Here is a 27,324-nt window from a genome sequence, read left to right on the forward strand (position 1 = left end):
CCTCTTGAAGACCACCTGGAAACTTCAACTGGTCCAGGCATGGCAGTGCACACAATGATGGTGCCATTGGTTTGCCCATGTCACACTTGTGTTACATGACCTGCACTGGTTTCAAGTTTCTTTCAGGCTGCAGTTCAAGGTACTGGTCATCACCTTAAAAGCCTTAAATGGAACAGTCCCAGGTTATCTATGAGACTATATTTCCCTAAGGACATTTGTTGTTGCTGTTAGTTGCGAAGTCATGTCCGACCCATCGTGACCCTATGGACAATGTTCCTCCAGGCCTTCCTGTCCTCTACCATCTTCTGGAGTCCATCTAAGCTCACACCTACTGCTTCAATGACTCCATCCAGCCACCTCATTCTCTGTCGTCCCCTTCTTCTATTGCCCTCAATCTTTCCCAGCATTAGGCTCTTCTCCAGTGAGTCCTTCCTTCTCATTAGGTGGCCAAAGTATTTGAGTTTTAGCTTCAGGATCTGGCCTTCTAAAGAGCAGTCAGGGTTGATCTCCTCTAGGACTGACCAGTTTGATCGCCTTGCAGTCCAAGGAACTCGCAGGAGTCTTCTCCAGCACCATAGTTCAAAGGCTTCAATTCTTTGGCGCTCAGCCTTTCTTATGGTCCAGCTTTCACTGCCATACATTGCAACTGGGAAGACCATAGCCTTGACTATACGCACTTTTGTTGACAGGGTAATGTCTCTGCTTTTTAGTGTGCTGTCTAGATTTCACATGGCTTTCCTCCCAAGGAGCAAGCGTCTTTTAATTTCTTGGCTACAGTCCCCATCTGCAGTGATCTTGGAGCCCAGGAAAACAAAATCTGTCACTACCTCCATTTCTTCCCCATCTATTTGCCAGGAATTGAGAGGGTCAGATGCCATGATCTTGGTTTTCTTAATGTTTACTTTCAACCCAAGTTTTGCACTCTCCTTCTTCACCCGCAACAAGAGGCTCTTTAGTTCTTCTTCACTTTCTGCCATTAGAGTGGTATCATCTGCATATCTTAGGTTGTTGATGTTTCTTCCGGCAATCTTAATTCCAACTTTTGATTCATCTAGCCCTGCCTTTCTCATGATGTGCTCTGCATATAAGTTAAATAGGCAAGGCGACAGTATACAGCCTTGCCGGACTCCTTTCCCAATTTTGAACCAATCAGTGGTTCCGTGTCCAGTTCTCACTGTTGCTTCTTGGCCCGCATATAGATTTCTCAAGAGACAAATAAGATGGTCTGGTATGCCCATCTCTTTAAGGACTTGCCAGAGTTTGTTATGATGCACACAATCAAAGGCTTTAGCATAGTCAATGAAGCAGAAGTAGATGTTTTTCTGGAACTCTCTAGCTTTCTCCATGATCCAGCGTATGTTAGCAATTTGACCTCTAGTTCCTCTGCCTCTTTGAAATCCTGCCTGTACTTCTGGTAGTTCTCGATCCACATACTGCTGGAGTCTAGATTGTAGAATTTTATGCATAACTTTACTAGCATGAGAAATGAGTGCAATGGTGCGATAGTTTGAACATTCTTTGGCACTGCCTTTCTTTGGAATTGGAATGTAAACTGATCTTTTCCAATCCTGTGGCCACTGTTGAGTTTTCCAAATTTGCTGGCAAATTGAGTGTAGCACTTTTACTGCATCGTCTTTTAAGATTTTGAATAGCTCAGCTGGAATACTGTCACCTCCACTAGCTTTGTTGTTGCTCAGCTTTTCTAAGGCCCACTTCACTTCACATTGTAGGATGTCTGGCTCGAGGTCAGTGACCACCTCATTGTGATTATCAGGGATGTTAAGTTCATTCTTGTATAGTTCTTCTGTGTAATTTTGCCACCTCTTCTTAATCTCTTCTGCCTCTGTTAGGTCCCTGCCATTTTGGTCCTTTATCATGCCCATTTTTGCATGAAACGTTCCTTTCATCTCTCCAATTTTCTTGAAAAGATCTCTGGTCCTCCCTATTCTATTGTTTTCTTCTATTTCTTTGCATTGTTCATTTAGGAAGGCATTCTTATCTCTTCTAGCTATTCTTTGGAATTCTGCATTTAATTGGGCATATCTTTCTTTTTCTCCCTTGCCTTTCGCTTCCCTCCTTTCCTCAGCTATTTGCAAAGCTTCCTCAGACAGCCATTTTGCTTTCTTGCATTTCTTTTTCTTTGGGATGGTTTTGGTTGCTACCTGTTGTACAATGTTGCGAACCTCTGTCCATAGTTCTTCAGGCACTCTGTCTATCAGATCTAATTCCTTAAATCTATTTGTCACCTCTACTGTATATTGAACAGGGATATGATTTAATTCATACCTGACTGGCCTAGCGCTTTTCCCTACTTTCTTTAATTTAAGCCTAAACTTTGCAACAAGAAGCTCATGGTCTGAGCCACAGTCAGGTCTTGTTTTTACTGACTGTATAGAGCTTCTCCATCTGTGGCTGCAGAGCATATAGTCAATCTGATTTCTGTGTTGACCGTCTGGTGATGTCCATGTGTAAAGCCGTCTCTTGGGTTGTTGGAAAAGAGTGTTTGCTATGACCATTGTATTCTCTTGACAAAATTCTATCAGCCTGTGCCCTGCTTCATTTTGTACTCCAAGGCCAAACTTGCCTGTTATTCCAGTTATCTTTTGGCTTCCTACTTTAGCATTCCAATCCCCCATGATGATAAGGACATCATTTCTGGGTGTTAGTTCTATAATCCCCTTCATGGATTACTGCCTTGTCGTGGCGAAGGGGCTTGCGTTATTCAATGAAGCTATGAGCTATGCTGTGCAGGGCCACCCAAGACGGACAGGTCATAGCAGAGAGTTCTGACAAAACGTGATCCACTGGAGAAGGAAATGGCAACCCACTCCAGTATCTTTGCCATGAAAACCCTATGGACAGTACCAAAAGGCAAAACGATATGACGCTGGAAGATGAGCCCCTCAGGTCGGAAGGCATCCAATATGCTACTGGGGAAGAGCAGAGGGCTAGTACTAGTAGCGCCAGAAAGAATGAAGCGACTGGGCCAAAGCCGAAAGGATGCTCAGCTGTGGATATGTCTGGTGGTGAAAGGAAAGTCCGATGCTGTAAAGATTTTTTCTCCATAGGAACCTGGAATGTAAGATCCATGAATCAAGGAAAGCTGGACGTGGTCAAACAAGAGATGACAAGACTAAACATTGACATCTTAGGTATCAGCGAACTAAAATGGACAGGAATGGGTGAATTTAATTCAGATGACCATCAGGTATACTACTGCGGGCAAGAATCCCTCAGAAGAAATGGAGTAGCCTTCTTAGTCAATAAAAGAGTAGGAAAAGCAATACTGGGATACAATCCTCAAAATGACAGAATGATCTCAGTTCGAATCCAAGGCAAACCATTCAATATCACAGTAGTCCAAGTCTATGCCCCAACCACCAGTGCTGAAGAGGATGAAATTGACCGGTTCTATGAAGCCCTACAGCACCTTATAGAACTAACACCCTAAGGACATGTACCTGTCTTACTTGGTCTATTAGGGTAGCACTCTCCTAATCCCTTCTCTTCAATATTGCTATCTTATGTGAGCTAGGAAGCATGCCTTTTTCATAGCTGTCCCTGTCCTATAGAATTATCTTCCCTTTGAAGTTCAACAGACTTCTACCCTCCTAGCCTTTCGTAAAGCACTGGCTTTTTCTACCAGCAGTGGGAGAAGATGAGATGTCTGCATTAGTGAATGAACCAAACTTGTGAAATATCTTACACAATAAAGTTCAAATGTATCTTTCTCTACTTGTATTTTATTAGGTTGTAAAGACTTTTATTCCAGAAAGCCCTTAACTTGTCAAGCAAGTAATATATAATCAATTTTTATCTGTTTTTGTTGCCTCTCGTTATAAATGTATTGCTTTACAGTGAATTTTATTTTAATTATTATGGTTCACCCTGAATGTTTTCCAACATTATGTGATTGAAAAATTAAAAGAATGGCATTTAATTCTCATTTAAAGTGAATAAATGTACAAATAGTAAATAATTTAAATTTCTAAATTATTTACAGTAAGTTTGCTTTAACAAAGTTATAAACCTCTTTTACAGAAATTCTGTCAGATGATTATAATAGTAAAAGCAATAAACACCTGAATAAAGCTAAATACATTCCATCAAACCTAACATTAATTTTCACAAGTGTTTTTCCCAAAACTTTTTATTTCTTTTATTTGTATTGCATTGAATATTAGAAATTAATGAAGTTTCAGTAAGGTCATTGCTGATAACTGTACAATATGTTGTTTCTTTATGCATTTGCGAAGCTAAGCAAAATCATCAGCATCGTCCATTCTTGCTTTTAAAGACTGATCTTAGTAGATTCTGCAGAATCATGAGTCCACTAGATGGCAATAATATACAGGGAAGCCTGTTTTGGTGTGTACTTTCTTTGTGTTTTTCTTGAAACCTCAACAATGTTAGTGGATTGGTGCTTAAGCCAAAATGATAGATTTTAAATTGAAACCATTGTAGTACTCCCTCCTTGCCTTGATTTATTTTGACTAATATACAAACACATTCCTATAGAAAAACTCATCATCCAGTGATGACTGGTTATCGGCTTAAAGTGGGGAAAGGGAGGTTATAAAATATTCATATGGTAAATCCAAGGAAACAATAGTATTAGATGAATATTCCCCGGGAAAACCTAGCAGATTGTTTCTCCTCCTGGGCTTGATTCCCCTGAAGCTAAAACTAAACAAAAGGAAAAGAAAGCAGAACATTTGATAACTACCAGGGCTTTAAGATAAAACAGTTGCTTTTATGAGAATCCCTGTATATAAGACTGAAGTCCCTTTGTACAAAGTATACTGTTGTTTAATATCTACAAACACAAACTAGACTGGTTTAGATATTTAAATGTTGCTCAAATCTGGTGTTGTAAAAAGAAAACTTTACAAATACAATGAAGAAACAAGATGCAAAAAAATAAATGATAAAAATTAAAATATTGCAGTTAAATCTGAGCAGTAATTTGGAGCTATTGAAAAGAAAAGAAGCTATGGCAGAGATGTCCAATGGCACCGCATCAGGCAAGTGTGCTGAAATAATTTTGTTTATTAATATCATTTCAAGATATTACCATTAAGCCAGACACACCTTACTAAGAAAATATCTCAATAAACAAACTTAATCTAGTTACTGAAGAACTTGATGAAATTCTACTTAAATCAGACATTTAAAAAGTTAAAGGAATTCCCACAGACAAATCAGTCTCAGATTTTGTAGTATCAACACAAATGTTGAAGTGATATTTATGATTTGAAGCACATTTTATCATGCAAATGCAACATCACATTCTGCTGGACAAATATTTAAAAATTGAGCTGTTGTTAGCTTCTAATATAGCCACATGGGATGCATATAACGTATAAATTATATAGTGGGGCTAAAGAAAAAGGTTACAGACAACACAAAATCTTTGTTTTCATTTAATAATTTTTCTGCATTTTTGCAACTTACATATAGCATTGTTAATTGTTCCTAGTTACTGATATCATGAGTAGTTATCCAGTAAAAAAAGTCTATTTGAGATTATGAACTACAAAGTTTAATAATATTGTTATATACACAATATGTGTATATAATGTGTGTGTGTGTGTGTGTGTGTGTGTGTGTGTGTGGCCAGAATATCAAAAAATACCAGGGAAAGAGATGATAACAAGACTTGGAAACGGCTAAGAGCAGGAAAGTTGAATACACAGACAGTGGGGCTAATTATGGCTGCATAAGACCAAGTCTTAAGAACAAATGCACAAAAATCCAGAATTGAGAAGACAGCAACAGATGACAAGTGTTGCCTATGCAAAGAATCTGAAGAAACAGTGATCACCTGGTTAACTGTTGCAAGATCACACAGACTGACTACAAACAACAGCATGAAAAAATAGAAACCATGTTGCATTGGAAGATCTGCAAGAAATACCACTGGTCTGGAAGGAAGAACTGGTAGGACTATAAGATATAGAAAAAAATAGAAAAATCAAGAAGCTAAAGTGCTCTAGAATTCAAACATTCATCTGCCACATAATACATCAGACTTAGTAATTGTTGATAAGAAAGACAAAAAGGTCTTAGTGAGGATAGTGAGGATGTGGAGTACCTGGAGACAGCAGAATAAAAGAGGAAGAATTGGAAATACAAAGGCTTGCAAAAAGAAATATAATAACTGTAGCAAAAAAAAGCAAAGGTAGTACCAATAATAATACAGCAAATGCCTTGGGTGTGATTCCATTTGAATACCATTGGTATTTAATTTAATTTAATTTAATAATTTGATTTCTATACCACCCTTCTCCCGAAGGACTCAGGGCGGTGAACAGGGCAATACACAATAAAAATATTATACAAAAATTAAAAAGCCATTAAACATTATGCCCTTAAAATTAATACATATTACAATTAAAACTATTTATAAAAACCCAACCCCATCCCGTCAGACCAGGCCAGCTTCTTCGAAAAAGAAAGTTTTGAGATCGCGCCGGAAGGAGCGAAGGTCGGGGGCCATCCGGAGCTCAGCCGGTAAGCTGTTCCAAAGGTCTGGCGCGCCCACAGAGAATGCTCTCCCCCTGGGGGTCACCAATCGGCATTCTTTGATCGGCGGCACCCTGAGGAGGCCCTCTCTGTGGGAGCGCACTGGACGGAGGGAAGTTGACGCCGGCCGCAGGTGTTGCCGTAGGTAATCCGGACCCATGCCATGAAGGGCTTTGTAAGTCATCACATGACAAATTCACTATCAATCAATTGTAAAAGACAGGTTTACTTGGAACAGCTTACATCTGTGGTGATATCTTAACACCCACAAATATCCACATGTGCCTATCACTGGTCCTTGGGAAGCACTCAATTAGTAGACAAAAATGCCAAATCCAGTCTGAACATCTGGCTGACTGTGCAACAAACCATAATAATAATTCCCACCTACTGTAATTATTCACAATAATGTATTCACTGAGTATCCAGAATATCTACGTTGATCAATCTCTCAGAAAACAAATCCAGGTTATTTTTGCCTCCAAATATATAGCTATCAACAAAAAAAAATCAAGCATCTACTAGTGTTATATATTTTCTTATCTTGTTGGTACCAACTTAGTGGCTGCATAGATTTTTGCAATTCAGATTTGGTAGTCAGAAGAAACTTCACCCTGTATTAGGCTGAAGCATCTTCTCCAAGATTATCTGCATTTGACAGGACATCTACTTCAGAAACTTGCTAAATACATAAGTGACTAAATACAGGTTAAATAATAAATACATTTCTTTGTGACTGCCTTGACATGTTTTCATATCTGGTATGAATTAAGCTTCATGGAGCTACTGTGAAAGAAAAATGGATAGCTGGAGGGAAATGCATTGAGATTTTTTTCCATCTTATCCTGAACCCAAGAGAGAGAATGAACAAGAAAGGGAAAGAGACAATTTTAAATTGCAATCTAGGCATCCAAAGTTGTTATAGCAAATGCTCAAAAGCTTCTAGTATCCTAGAAAATTAAATCCACCCAACCATCAGCAATATCCATTGAGCAAAATGACACATAGCTCTAAATGAATGTACCTATGATGAGTACTGCTTAACATTGTGCTGGTGACCCCACACTTGGAATACCGTGTAAATTTCTGGTCATTATGGTACAAAAAAAGATGTTGAGACCCTAGAAAGTGTACAGAGAAGAAAAATAAAGATGATAGAAAGGCCTGGAGACTAAATCGTATGACAAACAGTTGTTGGTGTTAGGTATGTCTAGCCTATTGAAAAATAGGATTGGGGGATATGATTACTTACTTGAGGAACTGTCAAAAGAAAATGGGATTGCCTTATTGACTTATTCTCCAAAGAACCAGAGGGCAGGACAAGAAATAATGTGTGGAAGTTTGTTAAAGAGAGATCCAACCTAGAAGTAAGGATATTTTTTTTTGTCAGTGAGAACAATTAATCAACTTGCCTCCTGGGTTGTGACTGTTCCATCACTGGAGGTTTTCAAAAATAGACTGGACAACCATTTGACTGGGATGGCATAAGTCTCCTCCCTTGAGCAGGCAGTTGGACAAGAAGACTTCTGAGGGTCCTACCAGCCCTATGATTCTATCATTCTGTGATTCTATGATATAACAACAACAACAACAACAACAACAACAACAACAACAACAACAACAATAATAATAATAATAATAATAATAATAATAATAATAATAATAATAATAATAATAATAATAATAATAATAATTTTGGAAGAGAGGTCTTGGAGGTCATCTAGTCCAACTCCCCTCCTCAGGCAGGAAACCCTATACTATTTCAGATAAATGGCTGTCCAGTCTCTTCTTAAAAACTTCCAGTGTTGGATCATTCACCGCTTCTGGAGGCAGGTTGTTCCACTGATTAATTGTTCTAACTATCAGGAAAACTCTCCTTGGTTCTAGGTTGCTTCTCTCCTTGATTAGTTTCCATCCATTGCTTCTTGTCCTGCCTTCAGGTGCTTTGGAGAATAGCTTGACTCCCTCTTCTTTATGGCAACCCCTGAGATATTGGAACACTGCTATCATGTCATCCCTAGTTCTTTTCTTCATTAAACTAGACATACCCAATTCCAGCAACCATTCTTTATATGTTTTAGCCTCCAGTCCCCTGATCATCTTTGTTGCTCTTCTCTGTACTCTTTCTAGATTCTCAACTTCTTTTTTACATTGTGGTGACCAGAACTGGATGCAGTATTCCAAGTGTGGACTTACCAAGTCATTATAAAGTGATATTAATATTTCATGTGATCTTGATTCTAGGGACGCGGTGGCTCAGTGGGTTCTATCCTCTGTTAATGGAGCCTAGCACTGTGTTGGCTTTTTGGCAGCTGCAGCACACTGCTGGTTCATATTTAACTGATTGTCCACTAGGACTCCAAGATCCCTCTCACAGTTGCTACTATTGAGTGAGGTACCACCTATATTGTACTTGTGCATTTGGTTTTTCTTGCCTAAATGTAAAATCTTGCTTTTTTCACCATTGAATTTCATTTTGTTAGATAGTGCCCAATGTGCAAGTCTGTCAAGATCCTTCTGTATCTTAATCCTATCTTCTGGAGAGTTGGCTATTCCTGCCAACTTGGTGCAGTTTGCAAATTTGATAAGTTCCCCATCTATCCCCTGATCACTGAAGATGTTGAAGAGCACTGGGCCCAAAACAGAGCCCTGTGGCACCCCACTGCATATTTACTTCCATGTAGATGCAGTTCCGTTGATGACCACATGCTGAGTAGAGTCGGTCACCCAGCTATGAATCCTTCTGGTGGTGATGCTGTCTGTCTAACACTGTCTAACCCACATTTTTCTATCTTATCAAGTAGTAGGTTGTGATCTACTTTATAATTATGTGGTCTACTTTATTCATTTTGTGTACCTTGCACTGGATTCTAGAGACATATTTTCAGCTTGATTTGAATGTGATTGGAGGTTTTGTGCCTGGCTTGTATTGTACCATCTGCACTATTTTTATTTTAGAGCATCAGCTGCAAGCTGTGGAGCAAACAAGTTCTGCTCATTTTCTCTATGTGTCTTCTTGACAGTAAATCCTGAGACAGAAATGCACATGTATAGGCAAACCGTTTGAACAAAGGAAAAGTGTGTGTGATGGTACTAATATCTTAGTTCAGTTCTTTACATGTTTGGTTGCTGCTGTTGTATGTTTGTCATTCATTAAACAAGAGATGGCAACGCATAGACCAAAAAGGAAGGCAAATGTTTTATATTAGAAGGATACGTGCATGAATTTCTCACTGTAGGCCTGGATCCAAAAAGTTTATTAGGATCATGCAACCAGCTTGTGCTCTCCTCAGTGGAATGCTGTCTTCCCTTCCCCCTTTTTTCACTCATTCTATATTGAAAACAACATATAACACTTGAATAATTTAAATAATTTGTCTTGCACTATTGGGAGATATTATTCAACAAAATTACAGACACAGTTTCAGAATTCTATGGATCTTGGCCACTGTGTGCAGCAAATCAGTTCCAATTACTGGTGTTTTTTTCTTTTTTCCTTTACCATCTGAGTCTCTAGTGCAAAAATATAGGTTTTTTTGGCACTTATTGCTTCCATTGCTAATAAAATTGTCCCTTTGTAGAATGGAGGTATACTGTATGAAGTTTGGGATAATAAGCAAATGCTTTTAGCCTGGTCCAAGTTACTGCTGTTGCAGAAGAAGAATGGCTGAAAAGAAGTTTACAATATTTCTGCCCTATCTCCTGCCTGAGAGCACCTGAGAGACATCTGATCAGCCATTGCGAAGAAAAAAATCCCGACTAACATGGGCATTATTTGATCATGCATGGTTGTTCTTTTATTTAGAATGTTTTGTCCCATCAATATTTTAAGATAGAATATTAATTCATTTATTATTGAATTCATAGAGTGTATATGTGCAACTTTTAAAACAGAATTATTTATAATATGTACTTTTGGAAATGCAAATATCATGAATATATAATAACAATTTGGAGGCTATTAATCTTTAGTTTAAATTTACCATAGGAAAAAGAATGCAGACAAAATCATTCCCTTGGCTAAAATGCTATATACAGTATAACATGCCAGTATACCATGCAAGAGTCAATCTACAATCTATTTAAATGGTGAATTTTATTTAGATTCTTAAAATTTACACGTGGGTTGTGGTAGCTATCTTATGAATAAATTGTCATGGTTCCAATAGATGAAACCCATCAAAAGAACTTCATGGCAAAAATTCTTCCTTAGAGAACATTTTATTCAGGAAACAAAGTATTGGCACTACATAGTTGAACCCAAAAACTAAATTTCCTTCCCCTGGGTACAAAGTAACAAAGTGAAATTCCCACTCACAATAAGCTGTCATAAATCACATTCTCCAATTAGCCTTAAAAAGCGGGCTTTCTCCCCAGCCTGCCAAAACATTATCAGCTCGTCCTTGGGTTCCCACAAAGCAGCATTACAATTATGGTTAGCTGAGCTTGAGCTTTCATCCCAACACCCCCCTTCTGCTCCTGAATTCTAAATACCATATATATATATATATATATATATATATATATATATATATATATATATATATATATATAAGCATTTTAGCATATATACCAAGGGTATCAAACTGCTGGCCCACGGGCCGGATGCATCATGCCGAAACCACGCCCACCCCATTGCTGGCAATGGAAAAAAGTTGTGATATATCATGACACATCACGTGATATTGTGAGTTTGACACCCCTGATATATCCTATTAGCAACAAGTATTCCTCCATTAGTATTTTAGTAATAGTTAGGTACAGGGTAAATAACTTTTGAATGGAGTACAAATGCCAGTACAATGTAAAACAAAGATCCAGACTGAATGTAATTTAATTGAAATATAATTGCAGCTAAATTCAATTGATTACATAGAGATAATATATTTTATTGATTTGTCCTCTTACTTATATGAAAAATTATATATTTTCAGTGACTTTTAGAGATACTCTGAGACTTTTGACCTATTGACATATGATTTGAGATTATTTGCAGTTCTGAGATCTCAGTCTGTGCACTCCTGATTTGGGCCATTGTGGATGAATATTTCTCCTTCTTGCAAACAAAATACATATACCCTGCACCTTTGCTGCCTTCACATGAGAAAGCCAACTATTATTGCTAATTTATTATAAATAAATAAACTGTGATTTTCAAACAAAGCAATATTTTCAATAATAAAAGTTCAGATAGAGTTGAATCAGAACATGGAATTTTTGTTTAAGCATTTCTGTGCAATCAGAAAAATAATTTTAAAATGACTCTTTTTCCACATATGCTTACTATGGTTAATAACACATTACTATATAGAGCTGAATGGTGTGAGTGTTGAGAGGTTTTGTTATAGTTTTACTTTTTTTATTATGAAATAAGCATCTGCTTTGCTGTTACTGCTGGACCATAAAAACAGCACTTAAAGCTACTGGAGGTGATGGCGGCATGTAACTATTTCTCTATAATTCAAATTTTATCATCCTCCATACATGTTGTAGAGACAGGCTTGGTGCCAATAACTTATAGACTAGGCACTTTCTCACAATTTCCATCACTAAAAAGGATGCCTGACTAGAATTTTTAGCCTCCACAAGTCCTGTTTCAAGGCTCTGAATTCATGAAATCTAGAAATTCTGTACCTATTACTTGTATATCTTTCACAAAATATTTTTAAAAGTCAAAAGGAATGCTAATAGTAATTAGCAATATTAGACTAGTAATGCTATGCTCTTTAACACTTTTTTCTTGCCAGCAACTTCAGAAATTTTCAGCAAAATTGAGAAAGACAGAGTTACAGAATATTTTTTTCTTAAAAAAAAAAGATTTTACACTACTTCAGGAATGATCATTTTGCCTTTAATGTCAGTCTGGATTTTATTCACAACAGAAATTTTCCCTGAAAGACTGACATCTTTTAGGTCCCATGCAAAGTATCATCTGTATAGGCAATCACTATAATCACTTCAATTCCACTCTAGTGATGTCAAATCACAAATTGCAATTCCATTCTACTTTTCATGTAATTAAGAATATTATCTTATAACAGCATACTAAAAATATATCATGGTGAACTGAATACATGAATAAGCAACCAGAGATCTATATGACATGCACAGCTTTCATTTTACCTGTTATCACCTCCAATTCAGTATTTCATTTGTTTAGACAAAAATCTCTGGGGTGGAAAGCAACATATATTTCTTGCTAAGTTAGTAATTTTTAAAAAAATTTCTGGAAAAACTTTTTTTGTTGTTGCTTATGAATATTACTGTGTATAGGATTAATCCAATTTTCATTTCTTGAAAAACAATAATATAGAGAAAAGAAAATGGAAACTGATTTGTCACTAGATAATTTAAATCTTATTAATTTCAAGGATTTGCCTTATTTCAATAATAGTTTAAACATATAATTGAGGCAATTGATATAGATCATAGTCAAGGCTGATCACTCATGGGTATGAGAAACTTTTATTATTAAAACTAATGTTTAATCAATAAATAGTATAGGATTTTTCTTTTGTCTGCAGTAAACTTTCTTATCTAGCTTGGTAAACTCTGTGAGACTTCTGCTGAACCCTAGCCTAGGAAATGAAATGAGCAGTGTAATATAAAAATATTTATAATTTATTGCTGAGTCTTGCCCAGGGAAGTCCAACACTTTCAAGCATTCTGATAATTTAATATAGTTTAAAGTATTGTTATAAGGGACGCGGTGGCTCAGTGGGTTAGGACGCTGAGCTTGTCGATCAGAAGGTCGGCAGTTTGGCGGGTCGAATCCCGAGTGCCGCGTAGCAGAGTGAGCGCCTGCTACTTGTCCCAGCTTCTGCCAACCTAGTTCGAAAGCACGTAAAAATGCAAGTAGAAAAATAGGGACCACTACGGTGGGAAGGTAACAGCGTTCCGTGCACCTTTGGCGTCTAGTCATGCCGGCCACATGACCACGGAGACATCCTCGGATGAGCGCTGGCTCTTCAGCTTTGAAACGGAGATGAGCACCGGCCCCTAGAGTTGGAAACGACTAGCACGCACGTGCAGGGGAACCTTTACCTTAAAGTATTGTTGCTATTTTTGGTGATGTTAAAAATCCAGGAAAGAACTGCATCGTAATGTATAGATGAATGAACTATTTTCATTTGATAAAATGAAATAGTCCCCGCCCGCCAAAAATATAGATAGTTACAGTGGATATAAAAAGTCTACATTCTCCTGTTAAAATGCCAGGCTGTTGCATCTGTGAGAAATCTGTGTAGGAGGGTGAGTGTACCAATCAAAGTGGGTTGTATTAGAAATCATTTAACTCTCATACTGTTAACAAACTGCAACTAGAAATTAATGGGCTGTATTGATATAAAGTAGGCAGAAGACTGTACAAAGTTTGCACAGAGACTGATACTTGCATCTTTTGAGAAATTTTGGAGTTGAGGATCCCTCAATGAGGTAGCAAAAAAGGAAGATGGAAGTGGGACTTCACTGGCTTTGACTACTTGGCACTTTACAGCCTAGTCACTATAAGGGGAAGTGGGTAATGATAAAAAGCTAGGGATTTATTCTGTATACCTTCTTTGTTTTCCACTGTGCCTGCTTTTTGTGATTTATTTATTTTATGTATTTATCAAATTTCTATATTGCCCATCCAACTTGCATGACTCGTGATAATCGTGGTGTAATTTTTTGCCTTTGATTGCATAGAAATGTTTCAAGTTTCTTTCTTTCTACTTTAATCAACCTTTTATCTCCAAAATTTCCACTTTGGAAAATGAGCTGTCATCCACTGCTTTTTCTAACAAATTAATTCTTTAAATAGATACAGTAAACATAGCTTTTCAATGACCATTTCAGCAACTACAGTTTATTATTCAAATAACACCTTCTAACTAAGAATCTTAAATTATGGAAAATGTATTAAACATTTAATATTAGAAATTTCATTGATACAACAATTTCTTGACTGCTTCTTAAAATTATATGGTCTAGTAATGTGTAAACTATAAAAAACCCTTAAATTTGGTAGAAAACAGGTTTTTTGCATAATAAATAATGAAATGCATTTATTATTATTTTTCAACTGCCAATAGTAAACCCTTTGTGGATCACTGGGTTTATTACTCCCACAGATGAGAGTGATGTGTTAATAAACTCATTTGATATAATATAATAACTTGTCCATATACTATCTTGAAATCCAGTCGTGCTTAGCCAATGAAAAGGCATAAATAACACATCTGGAGAAGGAGAGAATAAAGAGCACCATTTAGTAATTCTAGTACATATAGCTTTGTTTTTTGACCAGTAGATAGCAGGCAGGCAAGTAGGCAGAAGTCATTTAATGCACAGAATTTAAATAGGCCAGGAAACATGGAAAAAGCAGTAACTATTGTACCTCTTACATTGGTAAACTAAATACAGATTAGACATCATATCCATCAATTGGTATACGTTTTTCCTTTCATGACTGATTTCCCAGTCTTTCCTGGGAACAGACCAAGGACACCAAACAATTCAAGCTACCATCACGTTTCCTGTCTGTAGGTAGGTAATGCTGCAGTCATATTGGATTAGCAATAAATGGTAATGAAATTGGAAACAGACTCTTCCTGGCTTTACCCAAGATTCTTAAAAAAACATAAATATTTAAACGCAGAAAGTGTGATTCCAATACAAACATTATAAAATCATACACAGTGCATATTTAACTATATGCAAGGTCATACAAACATCTTCAATGATATTGCCAGATGCTAAATAGTAATATGGTTTCAGCATTCAAATGTGTAGACTGCAGAATGAAATTATTACTTATTTATACAACCAATGGATGACAACCTCATTCTCTTTCTCTTCCTTTTGATATTTACTTTAATATTTACTTCTCTTTATTTTGATATTTGATATTTTAAAAAGGTAAAGGTTCCCCCGCACATGTGTGCTAGTCGTTTCCGACTCTAGGGGCCGGTGCTCATCTCCATTTCAAAGCCGAAGAGCCAGCGCTTGTCCGAGGACGTCTCCATGGTCATGTGGCCGGCATGACTAGACGCCAAAGGTGCACGGAACGCTGTTACCTTCCCACCGTAGTGGTCACTATTTTTCTACTTGCATTTTTACGTGCTTTCAAACTGCTAGGTTGGCAGAAGCTGGGACGAGTAACAGGCACTCACTCTGTTACGCGGCACTCGGGATTCGACCCGCCAAACTGCCGACCTTCTGATCGACAAGCTCAGCATCCTAACCCACTGAGCCACCGCGTCCCTCCATTTGATATTTACCTAGACTCTAATTTGACATTATTGGTGATAAAAGCTCCCTTTTTAACCATCAGCATTTGGACATAATAGTAAAATGATATGGATATAAGTATATAAGGGTTCTTATTAGTGATAAACATAATGTCATATTAACATATTAACAACAAGAAAAAAGTTACAGAAACTGTAGATCCACTAAAGGGAGAGAATGGCAAGGAAATAACAGGCAACGAGGAGAAAGCAGAGCTGCTTAACTCATACTTTGCATCAGTCTTCACACAAAAGAAACTACAGCTCAACATACCAAAGAAATCACTGTAAAAGACAAACTAGAAACAAAAATTAAAATAAGCAGGAAAATGGTAAAAGAACACCTATCCGACCTTGATGAATATAAATCATCGGGACCCGACAGATTACATCCCAGAGTTCTGAAGGAGCTGGCAGTTGTTATCTCAGAACTATTACACCATATGTTTCAAAAATCCTGGAGCACTGGGGAAATACCTGAGGATTGGAAAAGGGCTGATGTAGTTCCCATCTTCAAGAAAGGGAAAAAAAACAGACCCAGGAAACTACAGACCAATCAGTTGAACATCAATACCTGAGAAGATCCTAGAAAAGATAATAAAAAACCAGATCTGAGAACAACTAGAAGCAAACAAAGTTATAACTTATAGCCAGCATGGGTTTATTAAAAAACAGATCATGCCAAGCCAATCTATTTCATTCTTTGATAAAGTGACTAAACTAGTAGACCAGCGAATTGCTGTGGATGTAGTATACTTAGATTTCAGTAAGGCATTTGATAAAGTAGACCACAGCCTATTCCTTGGTAAGCTAGAAAAAGGTGGAATAGACAACATCACTACCAGATGGGTCTGTAGCTGGCTGGCAAACCATACTCAATAAGTAGTTCTCAATGGTACTACGTCCACATGGAGACAAGTAAGCAGTGGGGTACCACAAGGTTCCGTCTTAAGCCCAGTACTCTTCAATATCTTCATTAATGACTTAGATGAGAGAATTGAAGGGGAACTCATCAAATTTGCAGATGACACTAAACTGGCAAGAGTAGCCAACACCCCAGAAGACAAACTCAGGATCCAAAAAGATCTTGACAAACTTGAACAATGGCCCCTCTTATCCAACAAAATGAGCTTCAATGTGGAGAAAAGCACAGTTTTACATCTAAGCAGGAAAAATCAAAGGTGCAAGTTCAGATTAGGCAAGACCTGGCTTAAAAATAGTAACTATGAGAGGGACCTTGGAGTCCTAGTGGACAATCACATGAATATGAGCCAGCAGTGTGCAGCAGCAGCCAAAAAAGCTAATACAATCCTGGGTTGTATAAACAGAAGCATAGAATCAAGACCATGCAAAGTATTAGTACTGCTTTATAAAACCCTAGTAAGACCACACCTAGAATACTGCATCCACTTTTGGTTACCATATCACAAAACAAGATGTTGAGAGTTTGGAAAAAAAAATTCAGAGAAGAGCAATTAAGATGATGAAAGCCTGGGGACTAAAACATATGAAGAATGGCTGCAGGACTTGGGTTTGGTTAGTCTAAAGAAAAGAAGAAATAGGGGAGAGATGATAATAGTGTTCCAGTATTTGAGGGGCTGCCACATGTTATTCTTCAAAGCACCATAGGGCAGGACCAGAAATAATGGTTGGAAATTGATCAGAGAGAGAGAAGCAACCTGGAATTAACGAGAAACCTCCTGACAGTGAGGACAATTAACCAATGGAACAGCTGGCCTCCAGAAATCATGGGTGCTCCAACACTGGAGATTTTAAAGAAGAGGCTAGACAGTCACTTGTCTGAGATGGTATAGATTCTTCTGCTTGAGCAGGGGGCTAGACTAGAAGATCTCCAAGGTCCCTTCCTATTCTATTCTATTCTATTCTATTCTATTCTATTCTATTCTATTCTATTCTATTCTATTCTATTCTATTCTATTCTATTCTATTCTATTCTATTCTTCTGCTTCAATTTTACAGTTTTCATGGTGAAGAGATTGGTATAAGTTAGAGGAAATATAATGCAGCTACAATCTTTCTTTATGACTTGTCTCAATAAAGTTTCTGGGCTAAGGAAATTATATGTGGCTGTAACTGCCATACTGAAGGAAAACTAAAGGTGTGAAATTTGACTCACTAAGACAAATACTGCAGCTTTTGCTGGCACTTGCTTTGTTGAACTAGGGGTCACTGTAAACATTAACCTTCTGTCAAACAATTATTGTAGTTGATGGAGGGAATTTCTCATTTGTTTAAAACTACAGTGAACCTTAAGAAAACATGTATAATAAAGATAAAGTCAGTTTAGCTATTTGTATTGGATAAGAGGACTGTTAGTTATAAATATTTGCATTATATGCAATGTGAAGTAAAGAAAGGGTCATTTGGGATTAATTCTGGACAAATAGAATTGCCAGCATTTGAGAACATGCTTCACAAAGCAAAATGTTTCCCTACTTGTATAAGAAATGTCATCTGAGCAATTTCAGCTACATCAGATTCTTTTCAAAAATAGAGCCTGAATGAAATCCTGAACTGGTGCACAAGCCAAAGACCTCCCAAATTTAGATGCAATAAACAATAGCAAGAAAACAAGCAAGCTCAGAGAGCACCAAGGGCCCCTCATAAACAATAGCATTTTCCTAAAGAATAAGGGCTGCACTTCACAGGAAAAGCATACTGACATTTTAGGTTATTATGTAGTCATTAGAACTATGGACAATTAAACAGGACAAAGTAAGAACCAGTTAGCATTTCAACCAATAAAAACTGAATTTTGAGCAAGGTAAAACCAAAGTTTCTTGAAAATTAAGTCCCATACTTGAAGGATACTTGATCTTCATTCTGAAATTTAAGAAGTAATAAATCTATTGAATTATTTCATCCTTTGGCAAAAGTACATCAAATCACACTTTAGTTTCAATTTGTACAGTTTTGCATTTAGGTTCAAAAAGCAAATGACAGACTACAGATGGCAGACAGCAAGCTTGGGATTGATTTGTCTTTAGTAAGAATACATTTGATGAATTATGTTCAGTTCTGGATATCTTATTTCAAGAAACTAATTTATAAAACTACATGGTGAATTTGACTGAAATAAAGTTAATTAACCACAGGCATTAGTATTTAAGTGCTATTGATTTGAAATGTTTCAAAGATGCAAGAAGTAACACATGCTCTCCTAATCTGGATATACTATCATGGGGCCATAGACCTGTTTGTATAGAAAATCAACTCTTGAATTCTTAGCCATTTAGAAAATAGTTATAGTTTCATGAAGTTTTAATTAAAATGTTAGGGAGGCAGAGATGAAAAATATACTAATGATGAAATATAGTACCTTTTCAGATTTGCTGAGGTACCTGGACAGTAAGCATTCTGGAGGAGGACGAGGCAAGCAAGCATATGTAGCTCAGTTTTGTACATCATTTGAAAACTTCCATAGTCATTAATGCCTGAACAGCACCAAGTTGTAAAATAATACTCTAAAATAATATATGAGATACCTGATCAGCAACTCTATGTTATAAATTAAATTAGTAATAAAATCAAAACAGTTCCATTTCTCTGGTTCTATTATGCATTCACAAAAAAACATTGTTCAAATTTCTGCTCCATTTACACAGATGACTTTAATTGGAATTCCCTTGTAATTGAGAATAGGATTGAACTTTAATGGATTCAACAGACATTGTAGGAAATTGGGAACTGAATGTTCATTTTCTTAACAGTATAAACTTAACAAAAGTCATTATACTTTCTTATATGAAATGAAATAATATCTTTTTTCTTTTAAATGAATTACTGAAAATACTTGTTGAAATTATTTTTTAAATAAAGGATACAATTGTAGCATTTTATGAATAAAGGAAATTAAAATCAAGTGATTACCAGATGTGCTACTCAAAATAATTAGCTACAAAGGTCATAATTAGCAAACATAGGAAGTAATTTGAGACAACTTTAAAAGAACTATTTATTGAAGAACTGAATAGCAGCTGGCATTGCACTGCTGTTTCTAATGAATATTTCTTATAAAAATGCCCTTCACATGAAGTTTTGATTGTTCTACAGGCAGAGATTTTTAACCAGAAATAATCTAGAAACAACAAAACAACTTGAAAGGAACTACAGATTTCACTAAATCACAAATCTGTTTTATTATCAAAAGTATTTTTGGCTTTATTATTGAAGAAATTGTAAACTGTATTCACTGAAACAATATGTATATTCTTTAGGAAAATCACCTGGAAATGAAAGGCTGGTAAATTAAAAGAGAAGAGAACTGGGAGTTTGAAGGAACTGTGAACAGAGCGAGGAGAAAAGCAAAGATTTAATATATATCCTCAAGACTATGTAATTTATATATGAAATAATTTCTTCTCAGTGAGAGTAGTGCTTTTGTGGAGTGCTAAATAACATACAAAACTGAAAACAAAGGGACATTATTTTCCATATTTCTTTGAATTTCCTTCCAAAGTTTGCACTTAGTTACAAGAAAAAGGAGGATACTTTTTGTTATGTACTGGGTTCGTTGCTTAATGACGAAGATGAGGCAAGTTCAGCAAAGATCATTGTTTATTGCTTGCAGGATCTGAACTGAGGAATAGGGCTGCGAATGCAGCAATTTATACCCTGGCCTCTAGGTGGCAGCCAATAGGTTTCAAGCAACCTATTGCCGCCCTAGAGGCAACCAATAGAGGCGCTGGAAACGGGTTGTCTGAGGAGCTGGGAGCCGTTAGCCAGCTTCCCTGCTCAAGCAACCTCCCAGCAAATACCCACATGGTGTTCCCTTAACAAAACAAGCCCAATACACTACACCCCTCCCCCTAGAATGTACAAACATTATAGCAACAAAAGAGAAGTAATTACAGTGATACAAGTTTACAAAGGTATAACAATAGTGTGAGTTAACACGTTTCCATCCTAGCAAATACAGATGATTCCTAGCTAGCAGCACAATAAAGGTACACACAACATTATAGCTTCATTATTTCAGGACAAAATCTTGTAGATAAGCAGGAGGTTTGTGAGCCCTTGTAGAACGCTTGGGGGACCCAGGCACTTCCTGGCCTACCAGCTTGCCCGCCGGGCTGGGTAGACCAGTGTCTCTTGGTTCAATTGATTCTGCTTGGCTCGTCATTCTCTGGCTGGCCCTTCCATGTTGGCCCACCCCAGAGTCAGTTTGTTCCACAGAGTTAGCACAGCAGCTGTAGTATTCAGGTTGGCTTTCTTTGTCAGGGGACCCATGTTGCACTTCCAGGCTTTCCTCCCCTGTTGCTCTGGCTGCTTGGACCCTCAGAGCCTATGAATGGACTGGCCTGGTTGCTGGTTTGTGGTTCGTGGCAAGGACCTGTGATGAAGTCCTCGCTTTGCGGCCGTTCTGGAAAACGCTTCCTAAGCTGATTGATATGGCAACGGACAACTCGCCTGCCTTCTAGGCCCACTTCATATGAGAGAGGGCCTGACGTTTTATTGATTTTCCCTGGCATCCACAAGTTCCCATGCCCGTAGTTCCTGGCCCACACCCTGTCACCCATTTGTAGCCCCCTTAGGGGTTTTGAGCGAGAGGCCTCTGCTGCCACCTGGTATGGGTGCAACCAGTTCAGTTTCATGATTAGTCAACTCCCCCAGCACAGCTCCGCTGGGCTTTTCCCTGTAGCCGTGCATGGCGTGGAATGTTGGCAAAGCAAAATGTTGGCCAGTCTGTGGTGCTAGTCCCCAGTCACTATATCCCTCAAAGACTCTTTTGTTGTGTGAACCATATGTTCGGCTTGACCATTAGTAGCTGGGTGAAACGGGGCCGATGTCGCATGCCTAATGAGGTTTGCACTCTACTTAGTGTCTTGTCTGCTGCCGTTTCTGCAGCTATGTCCCCTGTGTGGAGGGGAAACTCCGGCAAGTCCTGAATGGACAAAATGCAGGCTGCTGGGGCTGGATCCAGTTCAATTTGAGGCAGTGTAAGCCTGCTCAGGCCATCTGCATGACCCATATCCTTGCCGGGTTTGTGAATTAGCTTAAATGTATAAGCCGATAAAAAAATGGACCATCTAAGCATTCTAGAGGATAAAATGTGGGGTGTCTGTCTGTAGTGAATAACTCCAATAGCGGTTTATGGTCTGTGAAGACCGTGAAGTCCTTGCCATATAAATAGTCATGGAATTTTTTAACTCCTGCTACTATGGCCAATGCCTCTTTGTCAATTTGAGCGTAATTATGCTCAGCGGAGGACAGTGTCCTTGAATAAAAAGCAATTGGAACTTGAGTTCCATCTTTCTCTAAGTGAATTAAGACTGCACCCACCCCATATGGGGACACATCACATGCTAAGCAAACCGGCTTGGACTCTTTGAAATGAGTGATAGTGGAACTGACAGACAGAAGTGACTTCAATTCCTGGAAAGTCTTTTTGTGGACACTAGTCCACTTCCATATAGCATTTTTATCCAAGAGCCTGTGTAGTGGCTCTGCCACTGTGGCCTTGTTAGGAAGGAATGCATGGTAAAAATTTAGGAGGCGCAGGAATGCCTGCAGCTCTCCTTTTGTTTTAGGGCTAGATGCCATCTGAATGGCTTTTACTTTAGACTCAGCAGGGTGGATGCCATAAGCATCAATGCGAAACCCTAAGAATTCAGTTGAAGGGACTCCAATACTGCACTTATTCTTTTTAAGCTTGAGGCCTGCTTCTCGCAGCCTCTGCAGGATGGCTCTGAGCCTCCTTGCTAGCACCTCAGTGGATTCACCGGCGATGAGCACGTCATCAAAATAGGGGCAAATCCCTGGAATGCACTTGAGTGTATGTTCCATGATGCCCTGAAAAATGCCTGGGGCTACACTGACCCCAAATTGCAGGTGCTTTACTTTAAACACCCCCCTGTGGGTTACAATTGTCTGTGCTGTGGCCTCATCAACAGGAAGTTGCTGATAGGCCTGAGCCAAATCTAATTTTGCAAAAATGGTGCCACCCTGCAAGGATGCCAGGATGTGGCTTACTACTGGTACTGGGTATGCGTGCTGTTTGAGTGCACAGTTAATTGTGCAATTATAATCTGCACAGATTCTGACCTCCCCATTGGCTTTTAGTGGTGTTACAATTGGGGTCTCCCACTCACCCCCATCTACTGGCTGCAATATGCCCTGTTCAACAAGTTTATCTAGTTCAGTGTCTATTTTGTGTTTGAGGGCAAATGGAACCCTATGAGGTTTAATCCTGACTGGCACTACATTCAGATCTAGTTTGAATGCTATTGGAGGTCCCATGTATGTTCCCAGAGCTGAATCAAACACATCTGTGAATTTCTTGCGTACAGTCGTTAGACTTGCAATTTGTGTCCGGTTGATCCTGGTTACTTGGATGCCTAGTGCATCAAACCAATCGAGCCCAATCAGGCTCGTTCAGTGGCCCCCTACTGCAACAACATCCAGGTGCCCTGTAAACCCCTTAAATTTAACGGCTAGTGTGGCTTCACCTTTGACTGCGACTCTGGCATTCTGAAAATCAGTTAGTACAATGTCATAAGGCCTCAGCTTGGCCCATCTTTTGCTGCAACTACAAATGAAATTAAATGTTTCAAGGGAAATAATAGAAATGGCAGAGCCTGTGTCCAGCTCCATCTTGCAGGGGAACCCTTGCAGCTCCACCTGAAGTCTATACTTGGGCTTAATTGGACGGCGAGCACCAGTATGGCAAATGCTTCTGTGGCTGGAGCAAAACCCCACGCTGTACTGTCCTGGGGCCCTGGTACCTCTCCTGGTTGGATCTTCCGACTGGCGATTCGATGGCTGGTCCCTCTGGCGACCTCTGCTGATTGACGTGATGTGGCCTGTCTTCCTGCAGGCCCAGCACATGGCTATCCAGAACCTACAGTCAAGCGTTGGTGACGGCCGCTACAACCTAGACATCTAAGGAAGGGATCTGCCTTGTAAGTGGCCTCATGTTGCTTGTTGCTGCGACACTGTTGGTCGAGTTATCTGTGTAGCTTGTCGACTTCTGTTTCATCTTCGGGGTCTTCTGTGTGTTTGGCATCCTTGTGGTGGATGGCTTCTTCGCGTTGTGCCATTTTGGCGGGCCACATGGCTCTGCCACATGGCTGGCAGTTTTGTCCACCATGACTTCCTTCTGTGCATCTGAAAATGATAGAATCTTTTTGGCGAAGAGCTTCTGCTGAAGCTCTTGGTTGCGGGACCACAGACAAGCCATTCGCGTAGTCTCTCCTTGACATTGGAGAACTGGCATAGGCATGCGGCCTGCCTCAAGGCCGTGATATACTCAGATGCGGTTTCACCTGCTTGCTGTACTCTTTGCTCGAATGCATAGTGCCAAGCGATTACAAACAGCTTGGGCTGGAAATGGTCTCCAAGCTTCTTCTTCAAGCCCACAAAGGATACAGACTCTAAAGGCATTGGTGCAAACAAGTTTTCTGCTATGCCGAATGCTGCTGGGCCACACACACAGAGGAGCATGGTGGCCTTCAGTCCGTCCTCGGCAACCTGGTTTGCTCGAAGGTAGTTCTCGACCCTGGACAGGTACAAGGACCACTCTTCTGGCTGCTTAGTGTTGAATTCTTCCAGCTTTCCAACCTTGGCCATTTCAGCTGGTCTTCGTGGCTGGTGCTTGGCATCTTCAAATCCTGCTCCTCTGTTGTCCAGGGACTGGTCCTCTGGGTGCATGGTCACTTGCGTGGCTGTGCTAGCCGACCATAGGGGGGGGGAAATTGCTTTTCCTGCCAGGCGTGCACTGCCTCTTCCCTAGTGACTTTCAGCTCAGTTGAAGGAGCAGGATCCCACCTTCGTCGCCAGTGTTATGTACTGGGTTCATTGCTTAATGACGAAGACGAAGCGAGTGAGTTCAGCAAAGGTCATTGTTTATTGCTTGCAGGATCTGAACTGAGGAACAGGCCTGCGAATGCAGCAATTTATACCCTGGCCTCTAGGTGGTGGCCAATAGGTTTAAAGCAACCTATTGCTGCCCTAGAGGCAACCAATAGCGGTGCTGGAGATGGGTTGTCTGAGGAGCTGGGAGCCGTTAGCCAGCTTCCCTGCTCAAGCAACCTCCGAGCAATTACCCACGTGGTGTTCCCTTAACAAAACAAGCCCAATACATTACACTTTTCACTTTCATTTAGATCTGTTCAAGTTGTTATCAACTTTTCTCATATCTGAACACCATATTCTTCATGCTTTAGGATGGAAACATAACAACACCTAATTACAATAATTTGTCAATTGACTAAAGTGGACTCTATTTCTTAAGAAAAAAACTCCCCATAGATTCAAAGATTCATAATTGTGGATTATAGTATGGAGGTAGTATAACTAATAGGATCAACCCTTTCATTTAAATAACTTATTCATACAGGAGTACTCATGTGTAAAGCAATCTTTTCACATCAGATATTCAAGTAGTTGCCTTGGGTTATTGGGGATGAAGCTGTGGTGCTTTCTGTTCCCATAGGACGTATAAATGCTTGACGCTTGAACAACATTCACATACTGCTGATAACTGACATATTTTAACAAGAGATCTTCAAACATTTATACATATACAAAAAAAAGACATTGGCACAATGTATAAAGAAAACACATTTTCAAATGCCTTGCTCAGGCAAAGCCAATTAGCTTTTTGAGAAGAGAAAATTTCATTGAATACTGTGATACAAGAAGTTCCTCTTCTTCCTTGTCTTCAAAAGGGAGACAGTTTAAATAAGGACACATTAAGTGAGCATCTTAGTTTGAAGTGTTCTGAGCAAAACTATCGATGAGGAAAACCCAGACTGATGGTGAGACACTTCCTCAAATCTACTTGTTTACCTTTAGACTGCATTTTACTATCCCATTTTTTCCTTTGGGTGGAGCAACTGATGTTGGCCTTTTTACAGGTAGAAGTTGACCAAAACTTTTGTGAAAATAAATATATTGCCAATATAATAGATAATACAGTCTATATATATATAATGGATAATACAGTCACCTTAAAACACTACCTATATTTAATTTTAAAAGCCACTGCTTCTATAAATGGATACTATCATCATTTCAACTAACTTTTCTGTAGATGCCACTTTGGTTTGAATTTGCCATTTGAAAGTAGGAACAGAGTTTAATTTGTGGTGGGAGCTTCTGGTTTGTGTTGAAATACATTACTCCAAAAAAAGAGAGAAACAGATGAGGGTTAATAGGAATAAGAAATTACAAGTACTTTATACAAAAAGAAAAGAAAAAGAAAGAAATAAGGAAAGGAAGGAAGGAAGGAAGGAAGGAAGGAAGGGAGATTACACTGGAAAACTGAAGTTTAGTGTTTTACTTTAAATACACACACATACATTTACATATGTATATATATATGTATATATATATATATGTGTGTGTGTATATATATGTATATATGTATATATATATGTATGTATATATGTATATATATCTATGTGTGTGTGTGTGTGTATATATATATATATATATATATATATATATATATATATATATATATATATATATATATATATATATATATATATATATATATATATATATATATATATATATATATATAAAGGGACGCGGTGGCTCAGTGGGTTAGGACGCTGAGCTTGTCGATCAGAAGGTCGGCAGTTTGGCGGGTCGAATCCCGAGTGCCGCGTAGCAGAGTAAGCGCCTGTTACTCGTCCCAGCTTCTGCCAACCTAGCAGTTCGAAAGCACGTAAAAATGCAAGTAGAAAAATAGGGACCACTACGGTGGGAAGGTAACAGCGTTCCGTGCGCCTTTGGCGTCTAGTCATGCCGGCCACATGACCACGGAGACGTCCTCGGACAAGCGCTGGCTCTTCGGCTTTGAAACGGAGATGAGCACCGGCCCCTAGAGTCGGAAACGACTAGCACGCATGTGCGGGGGAACCTTTACCTTTACCTTTATATATATATATATGTGGACCTTTGGTCATTCGGGTTTTTCCCCGCGTAGAAATGAAGGTGTAGGCGCAACGTTTCGACGGAATCCCATCCGTCATCATCAGGCTGGAGGCTTCAGCTTCCTTCTTCTGGGAGAAGCATGTGGCTGTTTGTTCCACTTTTTTAAACTGCCAGAGGGGGTGTGTTCTGTGGGTGGAGGTGTGCTCTGATTGGGTGGGAGATTAAGTGTGTTCTGATTGGGTGGGAGTGTGTTTTGAATGGTGGGTGTGTTCTGATTGGGTGGGGGTGTGTTTTGAGTGGATGGGCTGGTCTCAGCTGCCAGGCTTAGACCTGAGCTGGTGAGTTGTGCTGCTTTTGTTCGGCTTCATGTTTGTGGTGGTGCCATGTTTTTATAGTGGGTGTCAGTTTGCTTATTGTGTGGTTTGGAGGGGTTTAAAGTGGCTGATGTTGCAGCTGTAGTTAGGTTTCTGTTTTGTGGTTGTGCCTCGTTATCATTGTGGGTTCGGATTTGCTTTTTGAATGGTTGTGTGGTGGTGATGTCATGTGATGTTATCATGAGTTTGGGTCTTGTATCATTCTTGGTGGTTGGGACTCGTCTGTCAATCAAGGCGGGTTTCCAAATGGC

The sequence above is a fragment of the Vipera berus genome, assembly GCF_964194415.1.
Source record: "Vipera berus genome assembly, chromosome: 7".
In the NCBI taxonomy this organism is placed as follows: domain Eukaryota; kingdom Metazoa; phylum Chordata; class Lepidosauria; order Squamata; family Viperidae; genus Vipera; species Vipera berus.